The sequence below is a fragment of the Quercus lobata genome, chromosome 1 (genome assembly GCF_001633185.2).
Source record: "Quercus lobata isolate SW786 chromosome 1, ValleyOak3.0 Primary Assembly, whole genome shotgun sequence".
In the NCBI taxonomy this organism is placed as follows: domain Eukaryota; kingdom Viridiplantae; phylum Streptophyta; class Magnoliopsida; order Fagales; family Fagaceae; genus Quercus; species Quercus lobata.
Genome location: NC_044904.1, coordinates 37,540,860 through 37,559,563, shown reverse-complemented (window position 1 = coordinate 37,559,563; position 18,704 = coordinate 37,540,860). Strand labels below are relative to the sequence as shown.

The window sequence follows — 18,704 nt, the reverse complement described above, 5'->3', positions numbered from 1 at the left end:
GAATTACGAAATTTAGATTTCCAGATTTGTTTTTCACGCATATCTAAGCTATTTGTATAAGGTTTCTTTTCTCACAACCCTAGACATATATAAAGATTATTTTAAGGGTCGTCTAAGTTGATGCAACTTGATGCAAAGTGATTATTCACTCAAATTATGACTGGAGACAATTTGTCCTAATTCATCTTTCTCTTGAAGAAGCTGGTGCGTTTGTGTGCCAAGGGTTTTGTAACCAAGGAACTTCTTGATCTTCATCGTCTGGATGAACTGAAGAACTTTACAATCAACATCTTTCTCAAGTTGGTGTGTTAGTCACGTACTGAGATCTGTGTATCAATTGGTTAGTCACATACTGAGAGCCATATATTGAAATGAGAGATTGTCACTACATTACAAGTCCAACTGGGTATTGGGGTAAGAGTTCAACTGTACATTGGTATTAGGTACTAGGATTCCGTTTACTTGTAACTGCTTGTTTTGATAATAGTGGATTCTCGGGAATAGTGACTTTAAATTCACCCGATGGGGTTTTGCCTTGGTGGTTTTCCCCATTCATAAACAAATCACCCGTATCAAATTTAATTTCTGTTTCATTTAGTTAATTGGTGATTTGTTTGTGCTACCATGCTCATTACATGTAATTGAATCTAATCAATTTCACTTGGCTAATTAATTGATTAATTTACCAAAATGGTCAATACATTCTTGTCCTATCACATATTCACAATTTTCTTAGATTGCATAGCAAGCACATTGGCTGAATTCGGGTAAGCGAAGTGGTAGTCAATCTATCAATTAGTTGTTGAAGACCAATTTTTTTTTTTTTTTTTTTTTTTTTTTTTTTGTAAATATCCTACCTATATGTGCCTATATTTATTAATTTGTGTAACACTACATTTTCAATTAATTGAAACTGTTACACTTTAGTTTCATTTTTCTCAATTACATCTCGTTCATATGAAATAAACATTGTCCTTTATTGTGCCTTTCATTGCACATTTATTTAAAATAAGCCTCTGAGCATGCGTGTGGTCTTCTATTTTTTTTGGAAAAAAGTTAATAATTTGCATCCATTATAATTTGGGAATACTACATTTTCCAATCACCAAAAAAAAAAAAAAAAAAAAAACCTAGGGGTGTGATATATATTGATTTGTCTATTAATATTTTCTCTAATTAATGAGTATTTTTTAAAGAGTGTGAATGATATATATTGATTTGTCTTCTTCTTCTTCTTCTTTTCTTTTTTTTTTTTTTTTTTTTTTTTTTTTTTTTTTTTTTGCAAATATTGGGTTTGACTCATTATTTTAGTGCATGTGTTCTAAGTGGTGCCCTCCCTTCCTCCTATTATTTTTGCCTGTTGTTTTTCTTATATTTAATCTATTTTTTTGTATTTTTTTTAGGGTGACATATCAACAATTTTGTTATATTGCATAGCAGGCACATTGGATGAATTTTGGTGAGTAAAGTGGTAGTCAATCTATCAAGTAGTTGTGAAAGACCATTTTTTGTGAATATCCTACCTATATATGCCTATTTTTATTAATTTGTGTAACACTACGTTTTCAATTAATTTGAAATTGTTGCATTTTAGCTTCATTTTTCTCAATCACATCTCTTCCATATGAATTTTAATATTGTCATTTGTTGTGCCTTTCATTGCACATTTATTTAAAACTAGCCTTTGAGCACGCGCTTAAGGCTCTTCCATTTTTTTGGGAAAAAGTTAATAATTTGCATCCATTATAATTTGGGATTACTATATTTTCTAATCAAAATAAAACCTAGGGGTGTGGTATATATTGATTTGTCTATTTTTTTTGTTGTTATCGGGTTTGACTCATTATTTTAGTGTATGTGTTCTAAGTGGTGCTCTCTCTTCCTCCTATTATATTTGTTTGTTGTTTTTTTCTTACATTTAAGCCTCACTCTCTATTTTTTTGTATTTGTTTTAGGGTGACATATCAACAATTTTGTTAGATTGCATAGCAGGCACATTGGATGAATTTGGGTGAGCGAAGAGGCAATTAATTTATGAAGTAGTTGTTAAAGACCATTTTTTTGTAAATATCCTGCCCATATATGCCTATATTTATTAATATGTGTAACACTACGTTTTTGATTAATTGAAACTATTACACTTTAGCTTCATTTTTCTCAATCACATCTCTTCCATATGAATTTTAATATTGTCCTTAGTTGTGCCTTTCATTGCACATCATATACTATATATAAAAGCAGAAATCATTTCCTACAATTAAGGTGCTTTTGACATATAGGAAAAATCCCCACCTAAAAATCTGCCACATATAGAGTTTAATTTGAAAAGTTACATCGCTAAAAACTCAAAAGCCAAATATTATAGAGTTTAATTTGGAAAGTTACATCGGACCCATTGATTCCAACCCAAATAGCGCAACCCCGCAAAAAACTTAGGCCTTGTTTGGATTAGGGGTGTTTTGAGTGATATGACTGGAAACTCATAATTGAGTTATCAAAAAATGTGGGACCCACAATTTTTTTTTTGTTTGGCTTGATTTCCTAAACTTGTTTTCATCACTCAAACTCAATTTGGGTTGAGTGAGAGTGATGAAAACCAAAAACACCAAATTGGTGTTTTCAGTTTTTGAGTTACATAACTCAGTGGCAGAATTGTAAATTTTTTACCTTTGTGGAGCCCACAGCTTTTGTGTTGTCAACTCCACCAGCTTCCTCCATTTTTTTTTTTTTTTTTTTTTTTGCTTTTCTCTACTTCTTTCTTCACTACACCACCAGCCCCTTTTTGGTCTTCTTCTTCTTCATTCTTTCTGTTTCTTTTTTTCTTCTTCTACTAAGTTCCACCGACTTCCTTGCTTCTTCTTCTTCTTCTTCTTCTTCTTCTTCTTTTTTTTTTTTTTTTTTTTTTTTTTTTTTTTTTTTTTTTTTTTTTTTTTGCTTTTTCTCTACTTCTTCTTTCTTTCTTCTTCATACCCACTCTACCACCAACAACATTTTTTTTCTTCTTCTTCTTTTTCTTCATCAGACCCACTACACCACCAACGGTTTTTTTTTCCTCCTCTTCTTCTTGGTTGTCTTTCTTTCTTTTCTTCTTTTTCTTTCTTTCTTTCTTCTTCAGACCCACTCACCATGTTCATCCACGCATAAATATATCCTCAGAAACAGAAACCCACTCCTCATTTTCATGATTTTGGTCTTCAATCTAAGGATTCCTGGGTTTGGATTTGGGTTTTTTGTGTTTGTGGGTTTAAGTTGGCAATTTTGGATCACTGATCTGAAGATTTTGTGTTGGTATGCTTGGGTTTTCTGTGTTTGTAGTTGTGGTTTGAAGCTTGGGCTGTGATGGAGGTGGGTTTGTGTGGTTGGTGGTGGTATTGATGATTGAAAATTTTTTCTTTTTGTGGCTGTAGCTGATGGTTGGATTTTCTTTTGGGTTAGATTTATTTTTTCGTTTTGTGGCTGTTGGTGGTGTTGACAGTGGTGGGTTCTAAGTTTGCCATTGTATATGTGGTTTTCGGTCTGTGGGTAAGAGAAAAAAAATCTGAAATTTGGAATAGGGAAGAGGGAAAATATGTGCTATGAGTAAGAGAAAAAAATTCATGGAGAAATGGTGAAGTGGGAGGGAACCAGTCTCTTGCTGGGTTATGTGAAATGGGTTTTATGGTGTACAGAGGCGTGAAATCAGTTGCTGGGTTTTGTGATGGGAAGGAAGAGTAGTAAAATGAAGAGAGAGAATATCACACGCGGGTACCCATATGACCGTTCTATGTAGTGTTAGTGGTTGGGTCCATGGTTTTGGGGAAAAGTTGTAGAGATATATAACTGAGAACTGAGTCCAAACATGTGTTTTGTAATTTTTGAGTGAAGGTGAGGTTTGAGAATTGAGTTATTAGTTTTGGGTTTAAGTTATGGATTTTGAAAATTGAGATATGGAAATTGAGTTAGCTCTAAACCAAACGGGCCCTTAGTCATTCATTGTTTCAACTTCCAATTCGTTTAACACATGGCCAAAAGAAAAAGTCTTCCCTATCATCTGCTCTTTTTGACTTTGCACTGTTTAGTATCTAATAGAATGCCACTCTGTCTCTCTCAAAAAATCTTTAACTCACTTTCGTTAAATCTAAGATTAGAGTTCATTCACCTTTTTTATTTTTCCAGAGAAAGAAGCAAAAGAAGGAAGATGATACCGACTTCGGCATCAATAACGAAAAAAAGTCCCCTCCACCCACAAACAATGCCTCCGATGGGTTCTATTCTTTCTCTAATTTTTTTTAGGTAAATTAGATCTGTTATATGTTTTCAACTTTTTCAATTTGGTTCCAAACTTAAATTAAGAAATTAGTGCTAAGGAAATCAAATTTTAATATGTGATTATTTTTTTTTAAGTAATAGATTTTTTTTTTTTCAATTCGTCTATTTTGGAATTAAATCATTCAATTTCTTTCTCTCCAGAGATGAACAGGAATCTTTTCACAATCTAGAGTCTCTAATTTCATCAAATCAAGGTATTGATTTTTTTCCCCTAAAAACCGTAAAACAAACACACAGTGCAAATACCACAATCAATATTAATTTTCACTAAAACCTTATTGAAGACCATTATAAGGTTCTAGTATATTATACTTCTATAATGATTGCGATCTGTATATATATTGTGATTGAAATTATTTTAATTTAGGCTTAGGTTTGGGTATGATCTCTTAAGGTTTTTAATATTCTCATAATCTGTTTGTTTTGTTTTGTTTTTTTTTTTTTTTTTTTTGGTGTGTTGAAAATGTTGTCAGGTTGATCATCATCGTATAAACATTTAATGCTTGCTGATTTTTTTTATTGGTTCTAGGTTGATCATCGTATTTTAATACTTGATGCACAGAATTGGAATATGGGTAAATTAGAAACTAAAATGATAAATTGATGGGGTTGGATCTGTAGTTGGCTTTGATCATTCAAATTTACCGTGTGCATTGGATTGTTATATTGCTATTTGTGTTATGATGTTGATACATGTATGTTTGTTGCGTTGATGGACTCAAAATCCCAACGTGTGTATCATACTATCATTAATTCCACTTTTAGTTGGTAGATCTTAGATCACGTTCAATTTGAATGGTTCCCTTTGCTAAAAAGTCCATACCTTACATAATATTCATTGGAACACCACTGTTGCCTTTTTTTTATTTTATTTTTAATAAGTATTCATTGGAACACCACTGTGTTTCAATATGTTACAAATTTTGAAATATATTAGAACGTTGAACACACTTTTGGCATGAAACGAGACTTAACTTTATGATGAGGCATTGCCATTTTCATGAAACTTATGCCATTTTGGGTATTTGGTCTAGGAATGTTTTGGTTATCTATCTATTATTGATGAGGCCGAGGGCAACCGCTATACAGTATCATACTTAAATTTATTTGGTTAAATAACTCACTTTTCCCTCTTTTACGAATTACCTACAATGAGTGAGGGAAAGGGTATTTCTAAATTTAAGCTAAGTATATGGATAGAGTATATAATGTAGAAAATATTTGTATATAAATCGTTGGATTAATTTACAAAAACGTTACTTTGTAATTTTTATATCTTAATTATGCTTGGTTTATGGCTTTGGGATGAAGTTGAAGTTCTTTGACATGACATTTGATTTTAGTTCTAATGGCACAGTACCTATTGAGTACATACTTTAAAAATTTGTAGAATATACACATTTAGAAGGTGTCTATCTTTCTGATAAATATTGCCTATAGAGAGGTTTATTTAGAAGCTTTCCTTGAGCAATTTTTCAAAATTTATTAAGGATCATAATAACATTTGATTGTGGTCCTCCACTAAATATGCATGTAGTTCTAGGGTGCAATTTCTTCACTTTATATGTTGTTTAAACAGATAATATTTTTTATAGTTATCCCTTTTTTTTTCTTTTTTTTTTCCAGTTAAATAACAATTTCATTTCAATAGAAACAGGAAATTAGATATTGATTAGGCATAAATATTGATGTGTATACTTGGTTATAATAAGCAACAATTTTTTTTTTTCTAGAATAGATGATTGTAAAAGGAGGCTTACAGGCAAATCACTCGCTGTAAAAATGCACCAAGTTTAGATTTTTATGTCAATCTTCTTGCACTACAAAAGCTTGACATGATGCTCAAATGTAAGTTAAGTTTTATTTGCTTAAAGTGAAATTCTTTTTTTTTAGATACACACTATTTTCTCTTAGATGTGCTAGCTCATAAAAACGAAAATATTCTTTGACAAGAAATATTAGATGGTTTTGAATGTATTGCATTTTTGCATGCAAAATAGAGGAGCATTATGGAGAATTCTCTTTGTTCAAACTCATTTCATGTGTTCCTCCAAGTGGCCTGTTTAAGAAGGGAAGTACACACATGAAGTGATTCGAAGATACAAATGTTTTAAACATTTATAGGGAATATTGGATACTATATGTTTAAATAAACTACATTATTTAAGTTTGAATGTATGCAGTGGAAGTGTGAGAACTAAGTTTATGTTGTATGCAAAGTATTTTAGGTCATAAAATGATCCCGCGCACTCAAGCGTGTGCTCAAAGGCTCTGCTATTTTTTTGGAAAAAAGTTAATAATTTGCATCCATTATAATTTAGGATTACTATATTCTCCAACCACAAAAAAACCTAGTGGTGTGATATATATTGATTTGTCTTTTTTTTTTTTTTTTTTTTTGGTGTTGTTATTGGGTTTGACTCATGATTTTAGTGTATGTGTTCTATGTGGTGCTCTTTGCTCCTTTTAATATTTTTGTTTGTTGTTTTTCATACATTTAAGCCTTACTCTCAATTTTTTTGTATTTGTTTTAGGATGACATATCAATAATTTTGTTAGATTGTATAGCAGGCACATTTGATGAATTTGGTTGAGCGAAGTGGTAGTCACTCTATCAAGTAGTTGTTAAAGACAATTTTTTGTAAATAGCCTACCTATATATGCCTACATTTATTAATTTGGGTAACACTACATTTTCAATTAATTGAAACTGTTAAACATTAGCTTCATTTTTCTCAATCACATCTCTTTCATCTGAAATATTATATTGTCCTTTGTTGAGCCTTTCATTGCACATTTATTTAAAACTAGCCTCTAAGCACACACGTGTTCTTCTATTTTTTTCAAGGAAGTTAATACCGTACTGGAGGCTCTACCGGTTTGGCCAGTGGTACAATATATTTTGGATACTGGTCAATACTGGTGTACCGTTTTGAGTTTACCGCTATCTTTTACTATTTTATACAATATACAATGTTATATTTCTAATAACTCAATATATCACTTTGGCAACTTTTTATATATTTTGGTGGAGTTAGAGTATTAGCAGCATTGAAGTTATATAGTTATTTTAGTTTCACCAAAACACAAAAATGCATGTTACAATAGTGAAGCTATAGCTAAAATTTTTAAAAATTTTATTTTAAAAATTATAATAAGTTACTGACTCACCCAGTCAACTACTGAAAGTCCTAACTCATTAGGATTTTTTTTTTTTTCGTTCTTTATTTCACACCACACATCTTGCTTACAGTTGTAGCCCATTAGTCTTTCATTATAAGTTTATTTATTTATTTATTTTTCATTCTTTTTTTCACCTCCACACGTTTTGCTTTGAAGTCTTGTCACTTGCATCTTGACTGACTACTTTTCTATTTTCAAGTGAGTGTACCAAAACTAAAAAGAGAGACAGACACACATTAAATGAAGAAGATGAAAGGGCTGTAGAAACAGAGGCCGGCAAAAAAAAAGGAAAAGAAGAAGAAATGCGTAGCAGAGACAAATACGGAGTAGAGGAGGAAAAACCGAGGTAAGAGTGAGGAGTTGGATCTTGAAATTTGGGGGGTTTTCTGAGTTTTTTTAGTTTCGCCCAGTATCTATTTTCTGGCTGAAACCTGATTTTTATCCTGGTATGTCCGAAATGGCTCCGGTACAGCCGGTATTTAAACTGAAACGAAACAAGAGCATTTCTATACCGACCTAAGCATTGGTATGGCAAATTGTGACGGTATTGGACGATACAGTACGAAATTAACTTCCTTGATTTTTTTGGGAAAAAGTAAATAATTTGGGATTACTACATTTTCCGATCACAAAAAAACCTAGGGGTGTGATATATATTCATTTGTCTTTTTTTTTTTTTTTTTTTGGTTATCAAGCTTGAGTCATTATTTTAGTGTATGTGTTCTAAGTGGTGCTTTGTCTTCCTCCTATTATTTCTGTCTGTTGTTTTTCATACATTTAAGCCTTACTCTTTTTTTTTGGTATTTGTATTTGTTTTAGGGTGACATATCAACAATTTTGTTAGATTGCATAGTAGGCAAATTGGATGAATTCGGGTGAGCGAAGTAGTAGTCAATCCATCAAGTAGTTGTTAAAGACCATTTTTTGTAAATATCCTACCTATATATGCCTACATTTATTAATTTGGGAAACACTACATTTTCAATTAATTGAAGCTGTTAAACTTTAGCTTCATTTTTCTCCATCACATCTCTTTCATATGAAATAGTATATTGTCCTTTGTTGAACCTTTCATTGCACATTTATTTAAAACTAGCTTCTAAGCACGCGCGTGTTCTTCTATTTTTTTGGAAAAAGTAAATAATTTGCATCCAGTATAATTTAGCATTACTACATTTTCTAATCACAAAAAAATCTAGGGGTGTGATATATATTGATTTGTCTTCTTTTATTTATTTATTTTATTTTATTTTGTTATTAGGCTTGAGTCACTATTTTAGTGTATGTGTTCTAAGTGGTGCTCTCTCTTCCTCCTATTATTATTATTATTATTATATTATGTTATTTTCTTACATTTAAGCCATACTCTCTATTTTTTTGTATTTGTTTTAGGGTGACATATCAAAAATTTTATTAGATTGCATAGCAGGCACATTGGATGAATTCGGGTGAGCGAAGTGGTATTCAATCTATCAAGTAGTTGTTAAGGACCACTTTTTGTAAATATCCTACCTATATATGCCTATATTTATTAATTTGGGTAACACTACATTTTCAGTTAATTGAAACCGTTAAACTTTAACTTCATTTTTCTCTATCACATCTCTTTCATATGAAATATTATATTGTCCTTTGTTGATCCTTTCATTGCACATTTATTTAAAACTAGCCTCTAAGCACGTGTATGCTCTTCTATTTTTTTTGGGAAAAAGTTAATAATTTGAATCAATTATAATTTGGGATTACTACGTTTTCCAATCACAAAAAAACCTAGGGGTGTGAAATATATTGATTTGTCCATTTTTTGTTGTTATTAGGGTTGACTCATTATTATAGTGTATGTGTTCTAAGTGGTGCTCTCTTTTCCTCCTATTATTTTTGCATGTTATTTTCTTACATTTAAGCCTTAGTTTTTTTTTTTTTTTTTTTTTTTTGCATTTGTTTTAGGGTGACATATCTAAAATTTTGTTAGATTGCATAGTAGGCACATTGGATGAATTCGAGTGAGCGAAGTGGTAGTCAATCTATCAAGTAGTTGTTACGGACCACTTTTTGCAAATATCCTACCTATATATGCCTATATTTATTAATTAGTGTAACACTACGTTTTTAATTAATTGAAACTGTTATACTTTTGCTTCATTTTTCTCAATCACATCTCTTTCATAAGAAATTTAATATTGTCCTTTGTTGTGCCTTTCATTGCACATTTATTTAAAACAAGTCTCTGAGCACGCGCTGGTCATCTATTTTTCTGGGAAAAAGTTAATAATTTGCATCCATTATAATTTGGGAATATTACATTTTTCAATGACAAAAAAACTTGGGGTGTGATATATATTGATTTGTCTATTATGGCCTGTTTGGAAGTTTAAAAAAGGAGGGGGGGTAGAGTAGAGGGAGGGAGAGTAATTCAATTATCTTATTTGGAAGTTTTTTAAGGAAGGAGGGGGAGGAGTTTGGAGGGGTTTCCACCACCTCTAACTTCTCATTTTTAATTCCCCCAAATTGAAGAGATTTGGAGAGAGAGTAGAGTAGATAAATTGTTGACTAGATAAATTTTCCAATTTATCCTTTCTAAATTAATAATAGACGAATGTTGCAAGTCCATTTTCAAATAGGGGTAAATTTGTCTATTTTAATCATTTCCTCTTCTCTTCATCAAAATTTTTAAAATATCGAAATAAGGGGAAGGGCTAATTACTCCATTCCCCCTTACTAATTTTAAAAACATCCAAATAAGGTGGAGGGGAACCATTCCCCTCTACTCTCCTCCCCACTACTCTCCTCCACTCTACTCCCCTCTACTATCCTCCCTCTCTAAACATCTAAACAGGCCATTAATATTTTCTGTAATTAATGAGTATTTTTTAAAGAGAGGGAATGATATATATTGATTTGTCTATTTTTTTTTTTGTGGTTATTGGGTTTGACTCATTATTCTAGTGTATGTGTTCTAAGTGGTGCCCTCTCTTCCTCCTATTATTTTTGCATGTTGTTTTTCTTAAATTTAAGCTTTATTCTCTATTTTTTTTTTGTATTTTTTTTAGGGTGACATATTAGATTGCATAGTAGGCACATTGGATGAATTTTGGTGTGCGAAGTTGTAGTCAATCTATCAAGTAGTTGTTAAAGACCATTTTTTGTAAATATCCTACCTATATATGCCTACATTTATTAATTTGGGTAACACTACATTTTCAATTAATTGAAACTGTTAAACTTTAGATTCATTTTTCTTAATCACATCTCTTTCATATGAAATGTTATATTGTCCTTTGTTGTGCCTTTCGTTGCACATTTATTTAAAACTAGCCTCTAAGCACGTGCGTGGTCTTCTAGTTTTGGGGAAAAAGTTAATAATTTGCATCCATTAAAATTTTGGATTATTACATTTTCCAATCACAAAAAAACCTATGGGTGTGATATATATTGTTTTCTCTATTAATATTTTCTCTAATTAATTAGTATTTTTTTAAAAGTGGGAAAGATATATATTAATTTGTCTCTCTCTTTTTTTTTTCTTTTAATTATTAGGTTTGACTCATTATTTTAGTGTATGTGTTCTAAGTGGTGCTCTCTCTTCCTCCTATTATTTTTTTTTTCTGTTGTTTTTCTTACTGAGGATGCCGTAAATATCACCAGTGAGCTACACGACCCTCACACACTCATAATGATATTTGCACAGAAAAGAGAGAAGACCTAATAGAGAGCACCGGTGTGGTACTAGCTGAATACCCTTCGAAGGTCAAGTTAGAACTATTCTCACAACTTTAGAGTGCTAGAGAAGTGTAAATTATGCATACCTCAATTTGTAAGGGTATTGGGGCTTTTATAGTAGTAGAAGATTGGCATCTCTTCCTTGGTGTAGAAGTCTTTTCCTTATAGGAATCCTCTTGAATAGTCCCAAACGTGATTGACAAGACATTTCCTTGTAGAGAAGATCTTCATTAACGCGCTTATCTTCCGGAATCCTCTTCGTGCTAAGATTCCATTTACCTTGGGATTCTATGGTGATTAAGTGTGTATCGCAAGCAAGTATTTCCCATCTAGGGTTTCTGTTGTGCCTATCCATAACAAACCTTTGCACAAGTTGGGCTTGCCATCTACCAACCTATGGACATGGATCCATCAGGCCCATTTAATGGAGGTCCGTCAGGCTATATTTTTACCCTCTTCAGTTGCCCCCTTCACCCCATAGGTTCGTCATCCTTGAGTGGAAGGATCTGTGGGGTGACGGTTTAAGGCTCTAGGGGTGACGGTTCAAAGGTCTGTGGGTCAACGGTTTAAATGCGGATGCCGTGAACAGTGCCAATGCTTGACAGGTTGTCCGGAAGCCATTATGATGCATGACACGTGTCGCGATTGGATTTTATCTCGGATCAAAGCGTTGCTTCGTCTTTTGTGCATTTCCTCTATAAATATCAGTGTCTTTGTTTCTCATTTCTCCATTTTTAGCTGAAACACACTGTCAGAGCGCAACCGTCATCCTTGTCAGAGACCAATCCGTTCAGTTGCTATATCCGTCATCAACACACTTCCTCCGTTCATTCACAAAATGGGTAAGTACTCTATTTTCATAAGTCCTTTTTACCTGCAGATATACTTTTACATTTTTTTTTTCCTAGACTTTATACACCCGTCATCATTTCTAGATCCGTCAGAGTCTTAGGTTTTGTCATCACGTGTAGGCAATGTCTAGTGCGTCAAGTATCCAGTCAGTTGTCCGGACGGGACGGATTACGAGGAAATATACCCGTCCGGTCATAAAGACCAAGAGAGTCCAGGCGAAGAGAGGAGTCCGTCTGTCTCTTCCTCATCTTTAAGAAATGAGGATATGGAGATAGCTGATCAAGAAGAGGTTTCTGATGACGGCGAGAAACAAACACTAAAATCCGTCGTAGGTGCTAATGGACTTAGGGAGTTCATCATGCTACCGGAGTGGATAGTGAATAATTTTAAGTCCACCATCAAGGAGAAACACTTCAACACTCTTAGGGATAATTTCCAAATTCCAGATAACATCCCCATTTGTTTGCCCTATAAGTCAGAGAAATGCTACTATGAAGGGGTAGACGGTGTCGAAGTGCATGAACAGATGCTGAAGGTGGGACTTAGGTTTCCACTAAGCTCCCTTCACCGTGAGCTACTCAAATACCTGGGCCTATCCGTCAACCAAGTGTCTTCAAACGCTTGGAAGGTCTTCATAGCAATGGAGGTCATGTACGGTGCTATGACAGACGGTGCTAGGAGGCTGACGGTGAGGGAATTCCTTCACTGCTACCGTCCAGATGAGATAGACAAGTTAAGGGGGATGTATAGTTTCATGCCTAGGAGTCCGTTGTTGAAAGTTATATTTGAAACACCAGACTCAAATAGGGATTGGAAGAGCCGTTATTTCTTCCTAGAAGGTGATGAGTGGATGTGTCATCCAGGGGACATGGAACACATGCCCGTTGACACGACTTGGGACATATTGCATCTGTCCAGTATGCACCCGTCCTAGTGTGTGAACTTTTTACAGTTTATTATAACTTTTCCAACAATTTTAACTGTTCTTCTTCTTTGCAGTTAGACGGCGCCCACAAGTTGAACTTGAGGAGTTCAGCTTTCTTGAGAAATTTTTTTCTATGACCCAACCGGAGGAAAGGACTTGGGCAAAATTAGTTACACTTAATACCATCCATTGGTATTGTGATGGACTTGAGCCAATGCTAGCAGCCGTCAAATACGAAGCAAAAATCAGTAGATGTAAGTCTGTCGTCCTCATTTTATTTGAACGGTCTTCATTTTTATTTTAGTAGTTAACTTCACCCGTTCACATTTTCAGAAATGGACGACGCTAAGAGGAGAGCACTAATTAGGTCGCAAGCTACCAAGAAAAAGGAGACCGGCGACGTGGCTCCTAAGGGGATGGGCTCAAGCAACTTGTCCACAAAGAGGAAGCAACTGCTTAAAGAGGATCGTCCTGCTAAGAAGCCCAAAGTCCCTTTGGAGCCCGTTGTAGGGCTAATGGTTGAGGGTGCGAAGACGGTCACCCCAGTGAAGCACAGGGCTAGCAAAGGCCCTATGAAGGCTTCGTCCACCAATCAAGAGAAGCCACCTGTCCACCTCCACGAAGATTCTAAACATGCCTTGGAGCAGCTCTTGTCTATCATTTCGTCGGAGGATTATGAGGACTTGGGCAACCACTCCACAGAAGCCATGGGGGAGACGGGTCTTTTTGCAATCGCCTAGGTAATCCAGCTTGTCACCTTTATGTCCGTCCTTTCTAGTTGGCTTTCCATCTAACTCCCCTTTTACTTGTGTTTCAGGCCATGGTTGTGATGAAAGGGCTGATGGGACGCTGTCTTACCCATAAGACAGCCCTGGAGCGTGTACGGGCAAAGGTAGAGCAGATGGAGGATGATCTGAACCAACTACAAAGTTGGAAATCCAAAATGGAGAAAAAGTTCGAACTTTCGAAGAGGGTAAGAAAGATCTTGAGCAGAGCATGAAGGAGGCGAAGAAGGCCCTTGAGGGTAAGGACAAGAAGGTATAGGACCTGAAGGATAGGCTCCGTTTGGCTAAAGAGGTGGCGATATGGGAGTACCGTGACTCCGAAACCTTGCTGTCAAAGCTAGGAGACTCTTTCCTGCAGGGTTTTGACAATGCCTTCCGTCAGGTTAAGAAGGCCTACCCCAACCTGGATGTTTCAAACATTAAAGTTGAGGACCAAGCTCAAACCTCCGCCATGCCCGTCGCCTCAGAGGACACTTACAACCTTTTTGCTGAGAATGCAACTCAAGGTGACAAAGAGTTAGCTCTGACCCAGAATGCCCAAGGTCAAGTTCAAATTGTAGGAGATGACACCCGTTAGGAGAAGGATGCAGACCCTCAGGAGTAGATTTTTTTTTTTTTTTTTTTTGTAAGTTGGGAAAACAATCCCTTAATTTTATTCGTCATTATGTTCATGTTAAAAAATTTCCCCTTCGAGGGTTTTATATTTCTATCTGCCCATTTTGATTTAATTGCTTGTTTCATGGTTGCTATGAATGTAGTGGCTTGTTTCTCATTTGACTCATCCGCTATGTGAGGCCTTTAATTTTATGGCAATTGGGTTAAAACCTAACTTCCAAAATGTGTCTATCCACATTGTGTTATGGAATTTAAGTTTCGTTTGTCTTCATGTCTAGAGGGATCGTCCTCCTTACGGACCCGATTAGACTTTTATCCTCAATGGACTTTCTGTTCATTTTATGGACTAAAATCTACATTTTTTCCTCATGTAGAACCGTCCACTTTATGGATTTAAATAAAATTTACATCCTTTATGTACCATCCACTATATGGACTGGGTAGTATTTTCATCCTTCATGGATGAACCGTCCACATTTTGGACTCTAGCCTATACCCGTCCACTTTTGTGGACTTAGAATCCTCATCCTCCTGGGATGATCTATCCAACTTGTGGACTTTATTTATATCCATCCATTTTGGTGGACTTAGAATCTTCATCCTCCTGGGATAATCCGTCCAGCCTATGGACCTTATTTATATCCGTCCACTTTTGTGGACTTAGAATCTTCATCCTCCTGAGATGATCTGTCCAGCCTTTGGACCTTATTTATATCTATCCACTTTTGTGGACTTAGAATCTTCATCCTCCTGGGATGATCCGTCTAGCCTGTGGACCTTATTTATATCCGTCCACTTTTGTGGACTTAAAGTCTTCATCCTCCTGGGATGATCCATCCAGTCTATGGACTTTATTTTTCATCCGTCCACTTTTGTGGACTTAGAATAACCATCCTTCTAGGATGATCCGTCCAGTTTTTGGACTTTATCTATATCTGTCCACTTTTGTGGACTTGGAATTTTCATCCTCCGGGGATGATCTGTCCGGTATCCGGACTTTGTTTATACCTGTCCACTTTTGTGGACTTGGAATTTTCATCCTCCTAGGATGATTCGTCCACTTTATGGACTTTATGAGAATTCAGGCAGAAAAGACATAGATGTGTCTGAATATTCTTCTTTTTTAAAAACAAGTGTTTGTAGAAAAGTACCTGCCCCCTTGGGCTTAAAAAGAAACTTAAAGTATTGTACTAAAAATTGTCTAAGTAAAACTGGTAATTGTAGTAAAAACTAAATAAATTGGAAAAAAGCGTCGTTGTTCTTCATCTCTATTGGTAGTATTTCCGTAGGTGCTCTGTGTTCCATAGGTGTTGAAGCCTTTGCCCGTCCAGCATCTTGAGATGGTAGGTGCCTTTCCTTTGCCATGATGCGATCCTGTAGGGTCCTTCCCAGTTGGGTCCGAGCTTTCCTTGTGAGGGATCTCTAGTAGCGCCCATTACCTTCTATAGTACAACATCTCCAACCTGAAAATCTCAATGCCTGACATTGGAGTTGTAGTGTTTCGCCATGAGATTCTGATACCACACCATCCTTTGCTCCGCTCTCACTCATACTTCGTCCACTAGGTTGAGTTGAAGGCGCATGACCTCTTCGTTCTTATCCTTGTCGTAGTTTTCCACTCGATAGCTTGTAAGTCCTACTTCTACTAGGATGACAGCTTCACTTCCGTATGCTAGTCTAAATGGCGTTTCTCCAGTGGGTGTTCTTGCTATAGTTTGGTATGCCTATAGAACGCTTGGTAGCTCGTTCGGGCAGATACCCTTTGCCCCCTCGAGCCGGGTCTTGATGATCTTGAGCAAGGATCGGTTCGTGACTTCAACTTGTCCATTGGCTTGTGGGTGTTCGGGTGACGACTAGTGATTCTTGATACCTAGCTCCGAACAGAAGTCCTTAAATGCGCTGTTATCGAATTGCTTTCCGTTGTCAGAGACAAGCAATTTGGGTATCCTATACCTGCAGATGATATTTCTCTAAACAAAACTTCTAATGTTCTTCTCCCTGATAATGGCTAGGGCTTCTGCTTCCACCCACTTAGTGAAGTAGTCGATACCAACCACCAGAAACTTTAGCTGCCTGACCGTTGTTGGGAAGGGGCCTATGATATCTAGTCCCCATTGAGCGAAGGGCCAAGGGGCCGTCATGGGGGTTAGTTCTTCGGATGGTTGCCTGATGAGATTACTGAACTTTTGACACTTGTCGCAGGCCTTGACATAAGCCTGTGTGTCCTTCAGCATTGTAGGCCAATAGTATCCTACTCGGATCAACTTGTGCATAAATGACCGTGTCCCCGAGTGGTTTCCACAAATACTCTCGTGGACTTCCATCATTACGTAATCTGCTTCCTCGTGGCATAGACACCTCAGGTACGGTTGAGAGAACCCTCTTTTGTATAAAACATCTTTTATCAGCACAAATCGTGATGCCTGGACCTTTAACTTTCTAGCAGCGTCATTCCCGTCTGGTAAAACACCAGTCTTCAGGTATGATATCAATGGCGTAGTCCAATTGCTTTCAGAATTTACTTCCTGCACATTTGTTCCTCATTAATAAGCGAGGAGACTTGGACAAATGACAATACCTGTTCAGGGACAAGCATAAATTCTGCTAAGGCTGCTTTTGCTAGTCAGTTGGCGCATTCGTTTTCCCCCCTCGGGATTTGAACGAATCTGACTTCGAGGTTGCCGATTCGATTCTTCACTTCTTCTAGATACCTCTTCATCCTTTCATTCTTACACTCATAGCCGCCATTAATATGACTTGTTACTACCTGTGAGTTGCAATGCACGACCACGTTTTTAGCACCTGCAGCCTTTGCGAGGTCTAGCCCTACCACCAAGGCTTTATATTATGCTTTGTTGTTGGTTGTGGGGAAATCCAGTTGGATCATGCACTCGATCTTATCCCCCTTCGGGGTTTGGATCACCACGCCGGCCCCTCCTGCTCATCTATTTGAAGATCCGTCCGTATAAATATTCCACTGTCGTGTCTCCTCTGCCCCCTGGCTGTCTCTAAGGGTGAATTCGGCGATGAAGTCAGCCACGACTTACCCCTTTACAGCCGTTTGCGGATGGTACTGTATGTCAAACTCACTAAGCTCCACTGCCCATAAAGCCATTTGTCCTGCAGCCTCGGGGCAACTCATGGCTCTTCTCAAGGGCTTTTTCGTCAAGACAACGATGGTATGTGCTTGGAAGTACGGTTTGAGTTTTCGTGCTGCGGTTATCAACGTGAAGGCCAACTTCTCCATCTGAGGGTACCTTTCTTCTGCTCTTCGGAGCGCTCGGCTTGAAAGTAGACTGGTCTTTGAGATTCATCTTCCTCTCTCACCAAAGCTGCGCTAATAGCAGCTTGTGAAACAGCTAAATATAGGTAAAGCCCTTCTTCAGGCTTGGATGGACTGAGCAACGGAGGAGATGAAAGATATGCCTTTAAGTTGTCAAACACCATTTGGCATTCGTCCGTCCACTAAAATGATTTTCTCAGAGTGCGGAAGAAAGGTAAACATTTGTCCATCACTTTCGAGACGAACCTATTCAGGGTTGCGATTTTGCCATTCAAACTTTACACCTCCTTGACCGTCCTCAGCGGTTCTAACTCTATTATGGCCCGTATCTTCTTTGGGTTAACCTCTATACCTCTTTGGGATACCATGAAGCCCAAGAATTTTCCCGCCATCACTCCGAACGCACTTGCCTAGATTCAGCTTCATGTTATATGACCGGAGGGTGTCAAAGGTCTCACGGAGGTCGCCTAGGTGATCATCTTCGTGTAGGCTCTTCACCAGCATTTCGTCAACATAAACTTGTACGTTCCTCCCAATCTGGTGTGCGAACATCTTGTTCATTAATCTTTGGTATGTTGCTCTAGCATTTTTGAGTCCGAATGACATCACCTTGTAGCAGAACAATCCCTGGCTGGTGACAAAAGATGTCTTCTCTTGATCGGCTTCTTCCATCTTAATCTGGTTATAGCCCGAGAAAGCGTCCATGAAGCTCAAAAGCTGGTGTCTTGCGGTTGAGTCTACCAAAGTATTTATCCGAGGAAGTGGATAGCTGTCTTTCGGGCAGGCTTTATTGAGGCCCGTGAAGTCTATGCACATCCTCCATTTTCCATTAGCCTTTTTAACCATGACGACGTTCGCCAACCAATCGAGGTAGTATACTTCTCGGATGAAATCTGCCTCAAGCAACTTTCGTACTTCCTCGGCAATGGCTTTGTCCAGCACCTGAGAGAATACTCGTTTCTTCTACTGAATTGGCGAAAATAAGGGCGATACATTCAGCTTGTGAACCATGATTGAGGGGTCGATTCCTGGC

General features: G+C 36.6%; 2 long non-coding RNA genes across 3 annotated transcripts; both read left to right on the top strand.

The window, feature by feature from the left end:
- The first annotated feature begins 2,954 nt into the window (after window positions 1-2,954).
- LOC115989334 lies at window positions 2,955-6,150 on the top strand. 2 transcript variants are annotated; one of them, XR_004091889.1, is made up of 4 exons: window positions 2,955-3,864; window positions 4,156-4,272; window positions 4,450-4,502; window positions 6,047-6,150. It is a non-coding gene; the product is annotated as an uncharacterized LOC115989334 (long non-coding RNA). The 2 variants fall into 2 exon arrangements; XR_004091888.1 differs by having other exon boundaries at window positions 6,042-6,150.
- A 1,547-nt stretch (window positions 6,151-7,697) lies between these two features.
- LOC115989326 lies at window positions 7,698-14,557 on the top strand. The gene is made up of 4 exons (XR_004091886.1): window positions 7,698-7,837; window positions 13,063-13,242; window positions 13,322-13,728; window positions 13,806-14,557. It is a non-coding gene; the product is annotated as an uncharacterized LOC115989326 (long non-coding RNA).
- Window positions 14,558-18,704: the final 4,147 nt, after the last annotated feature.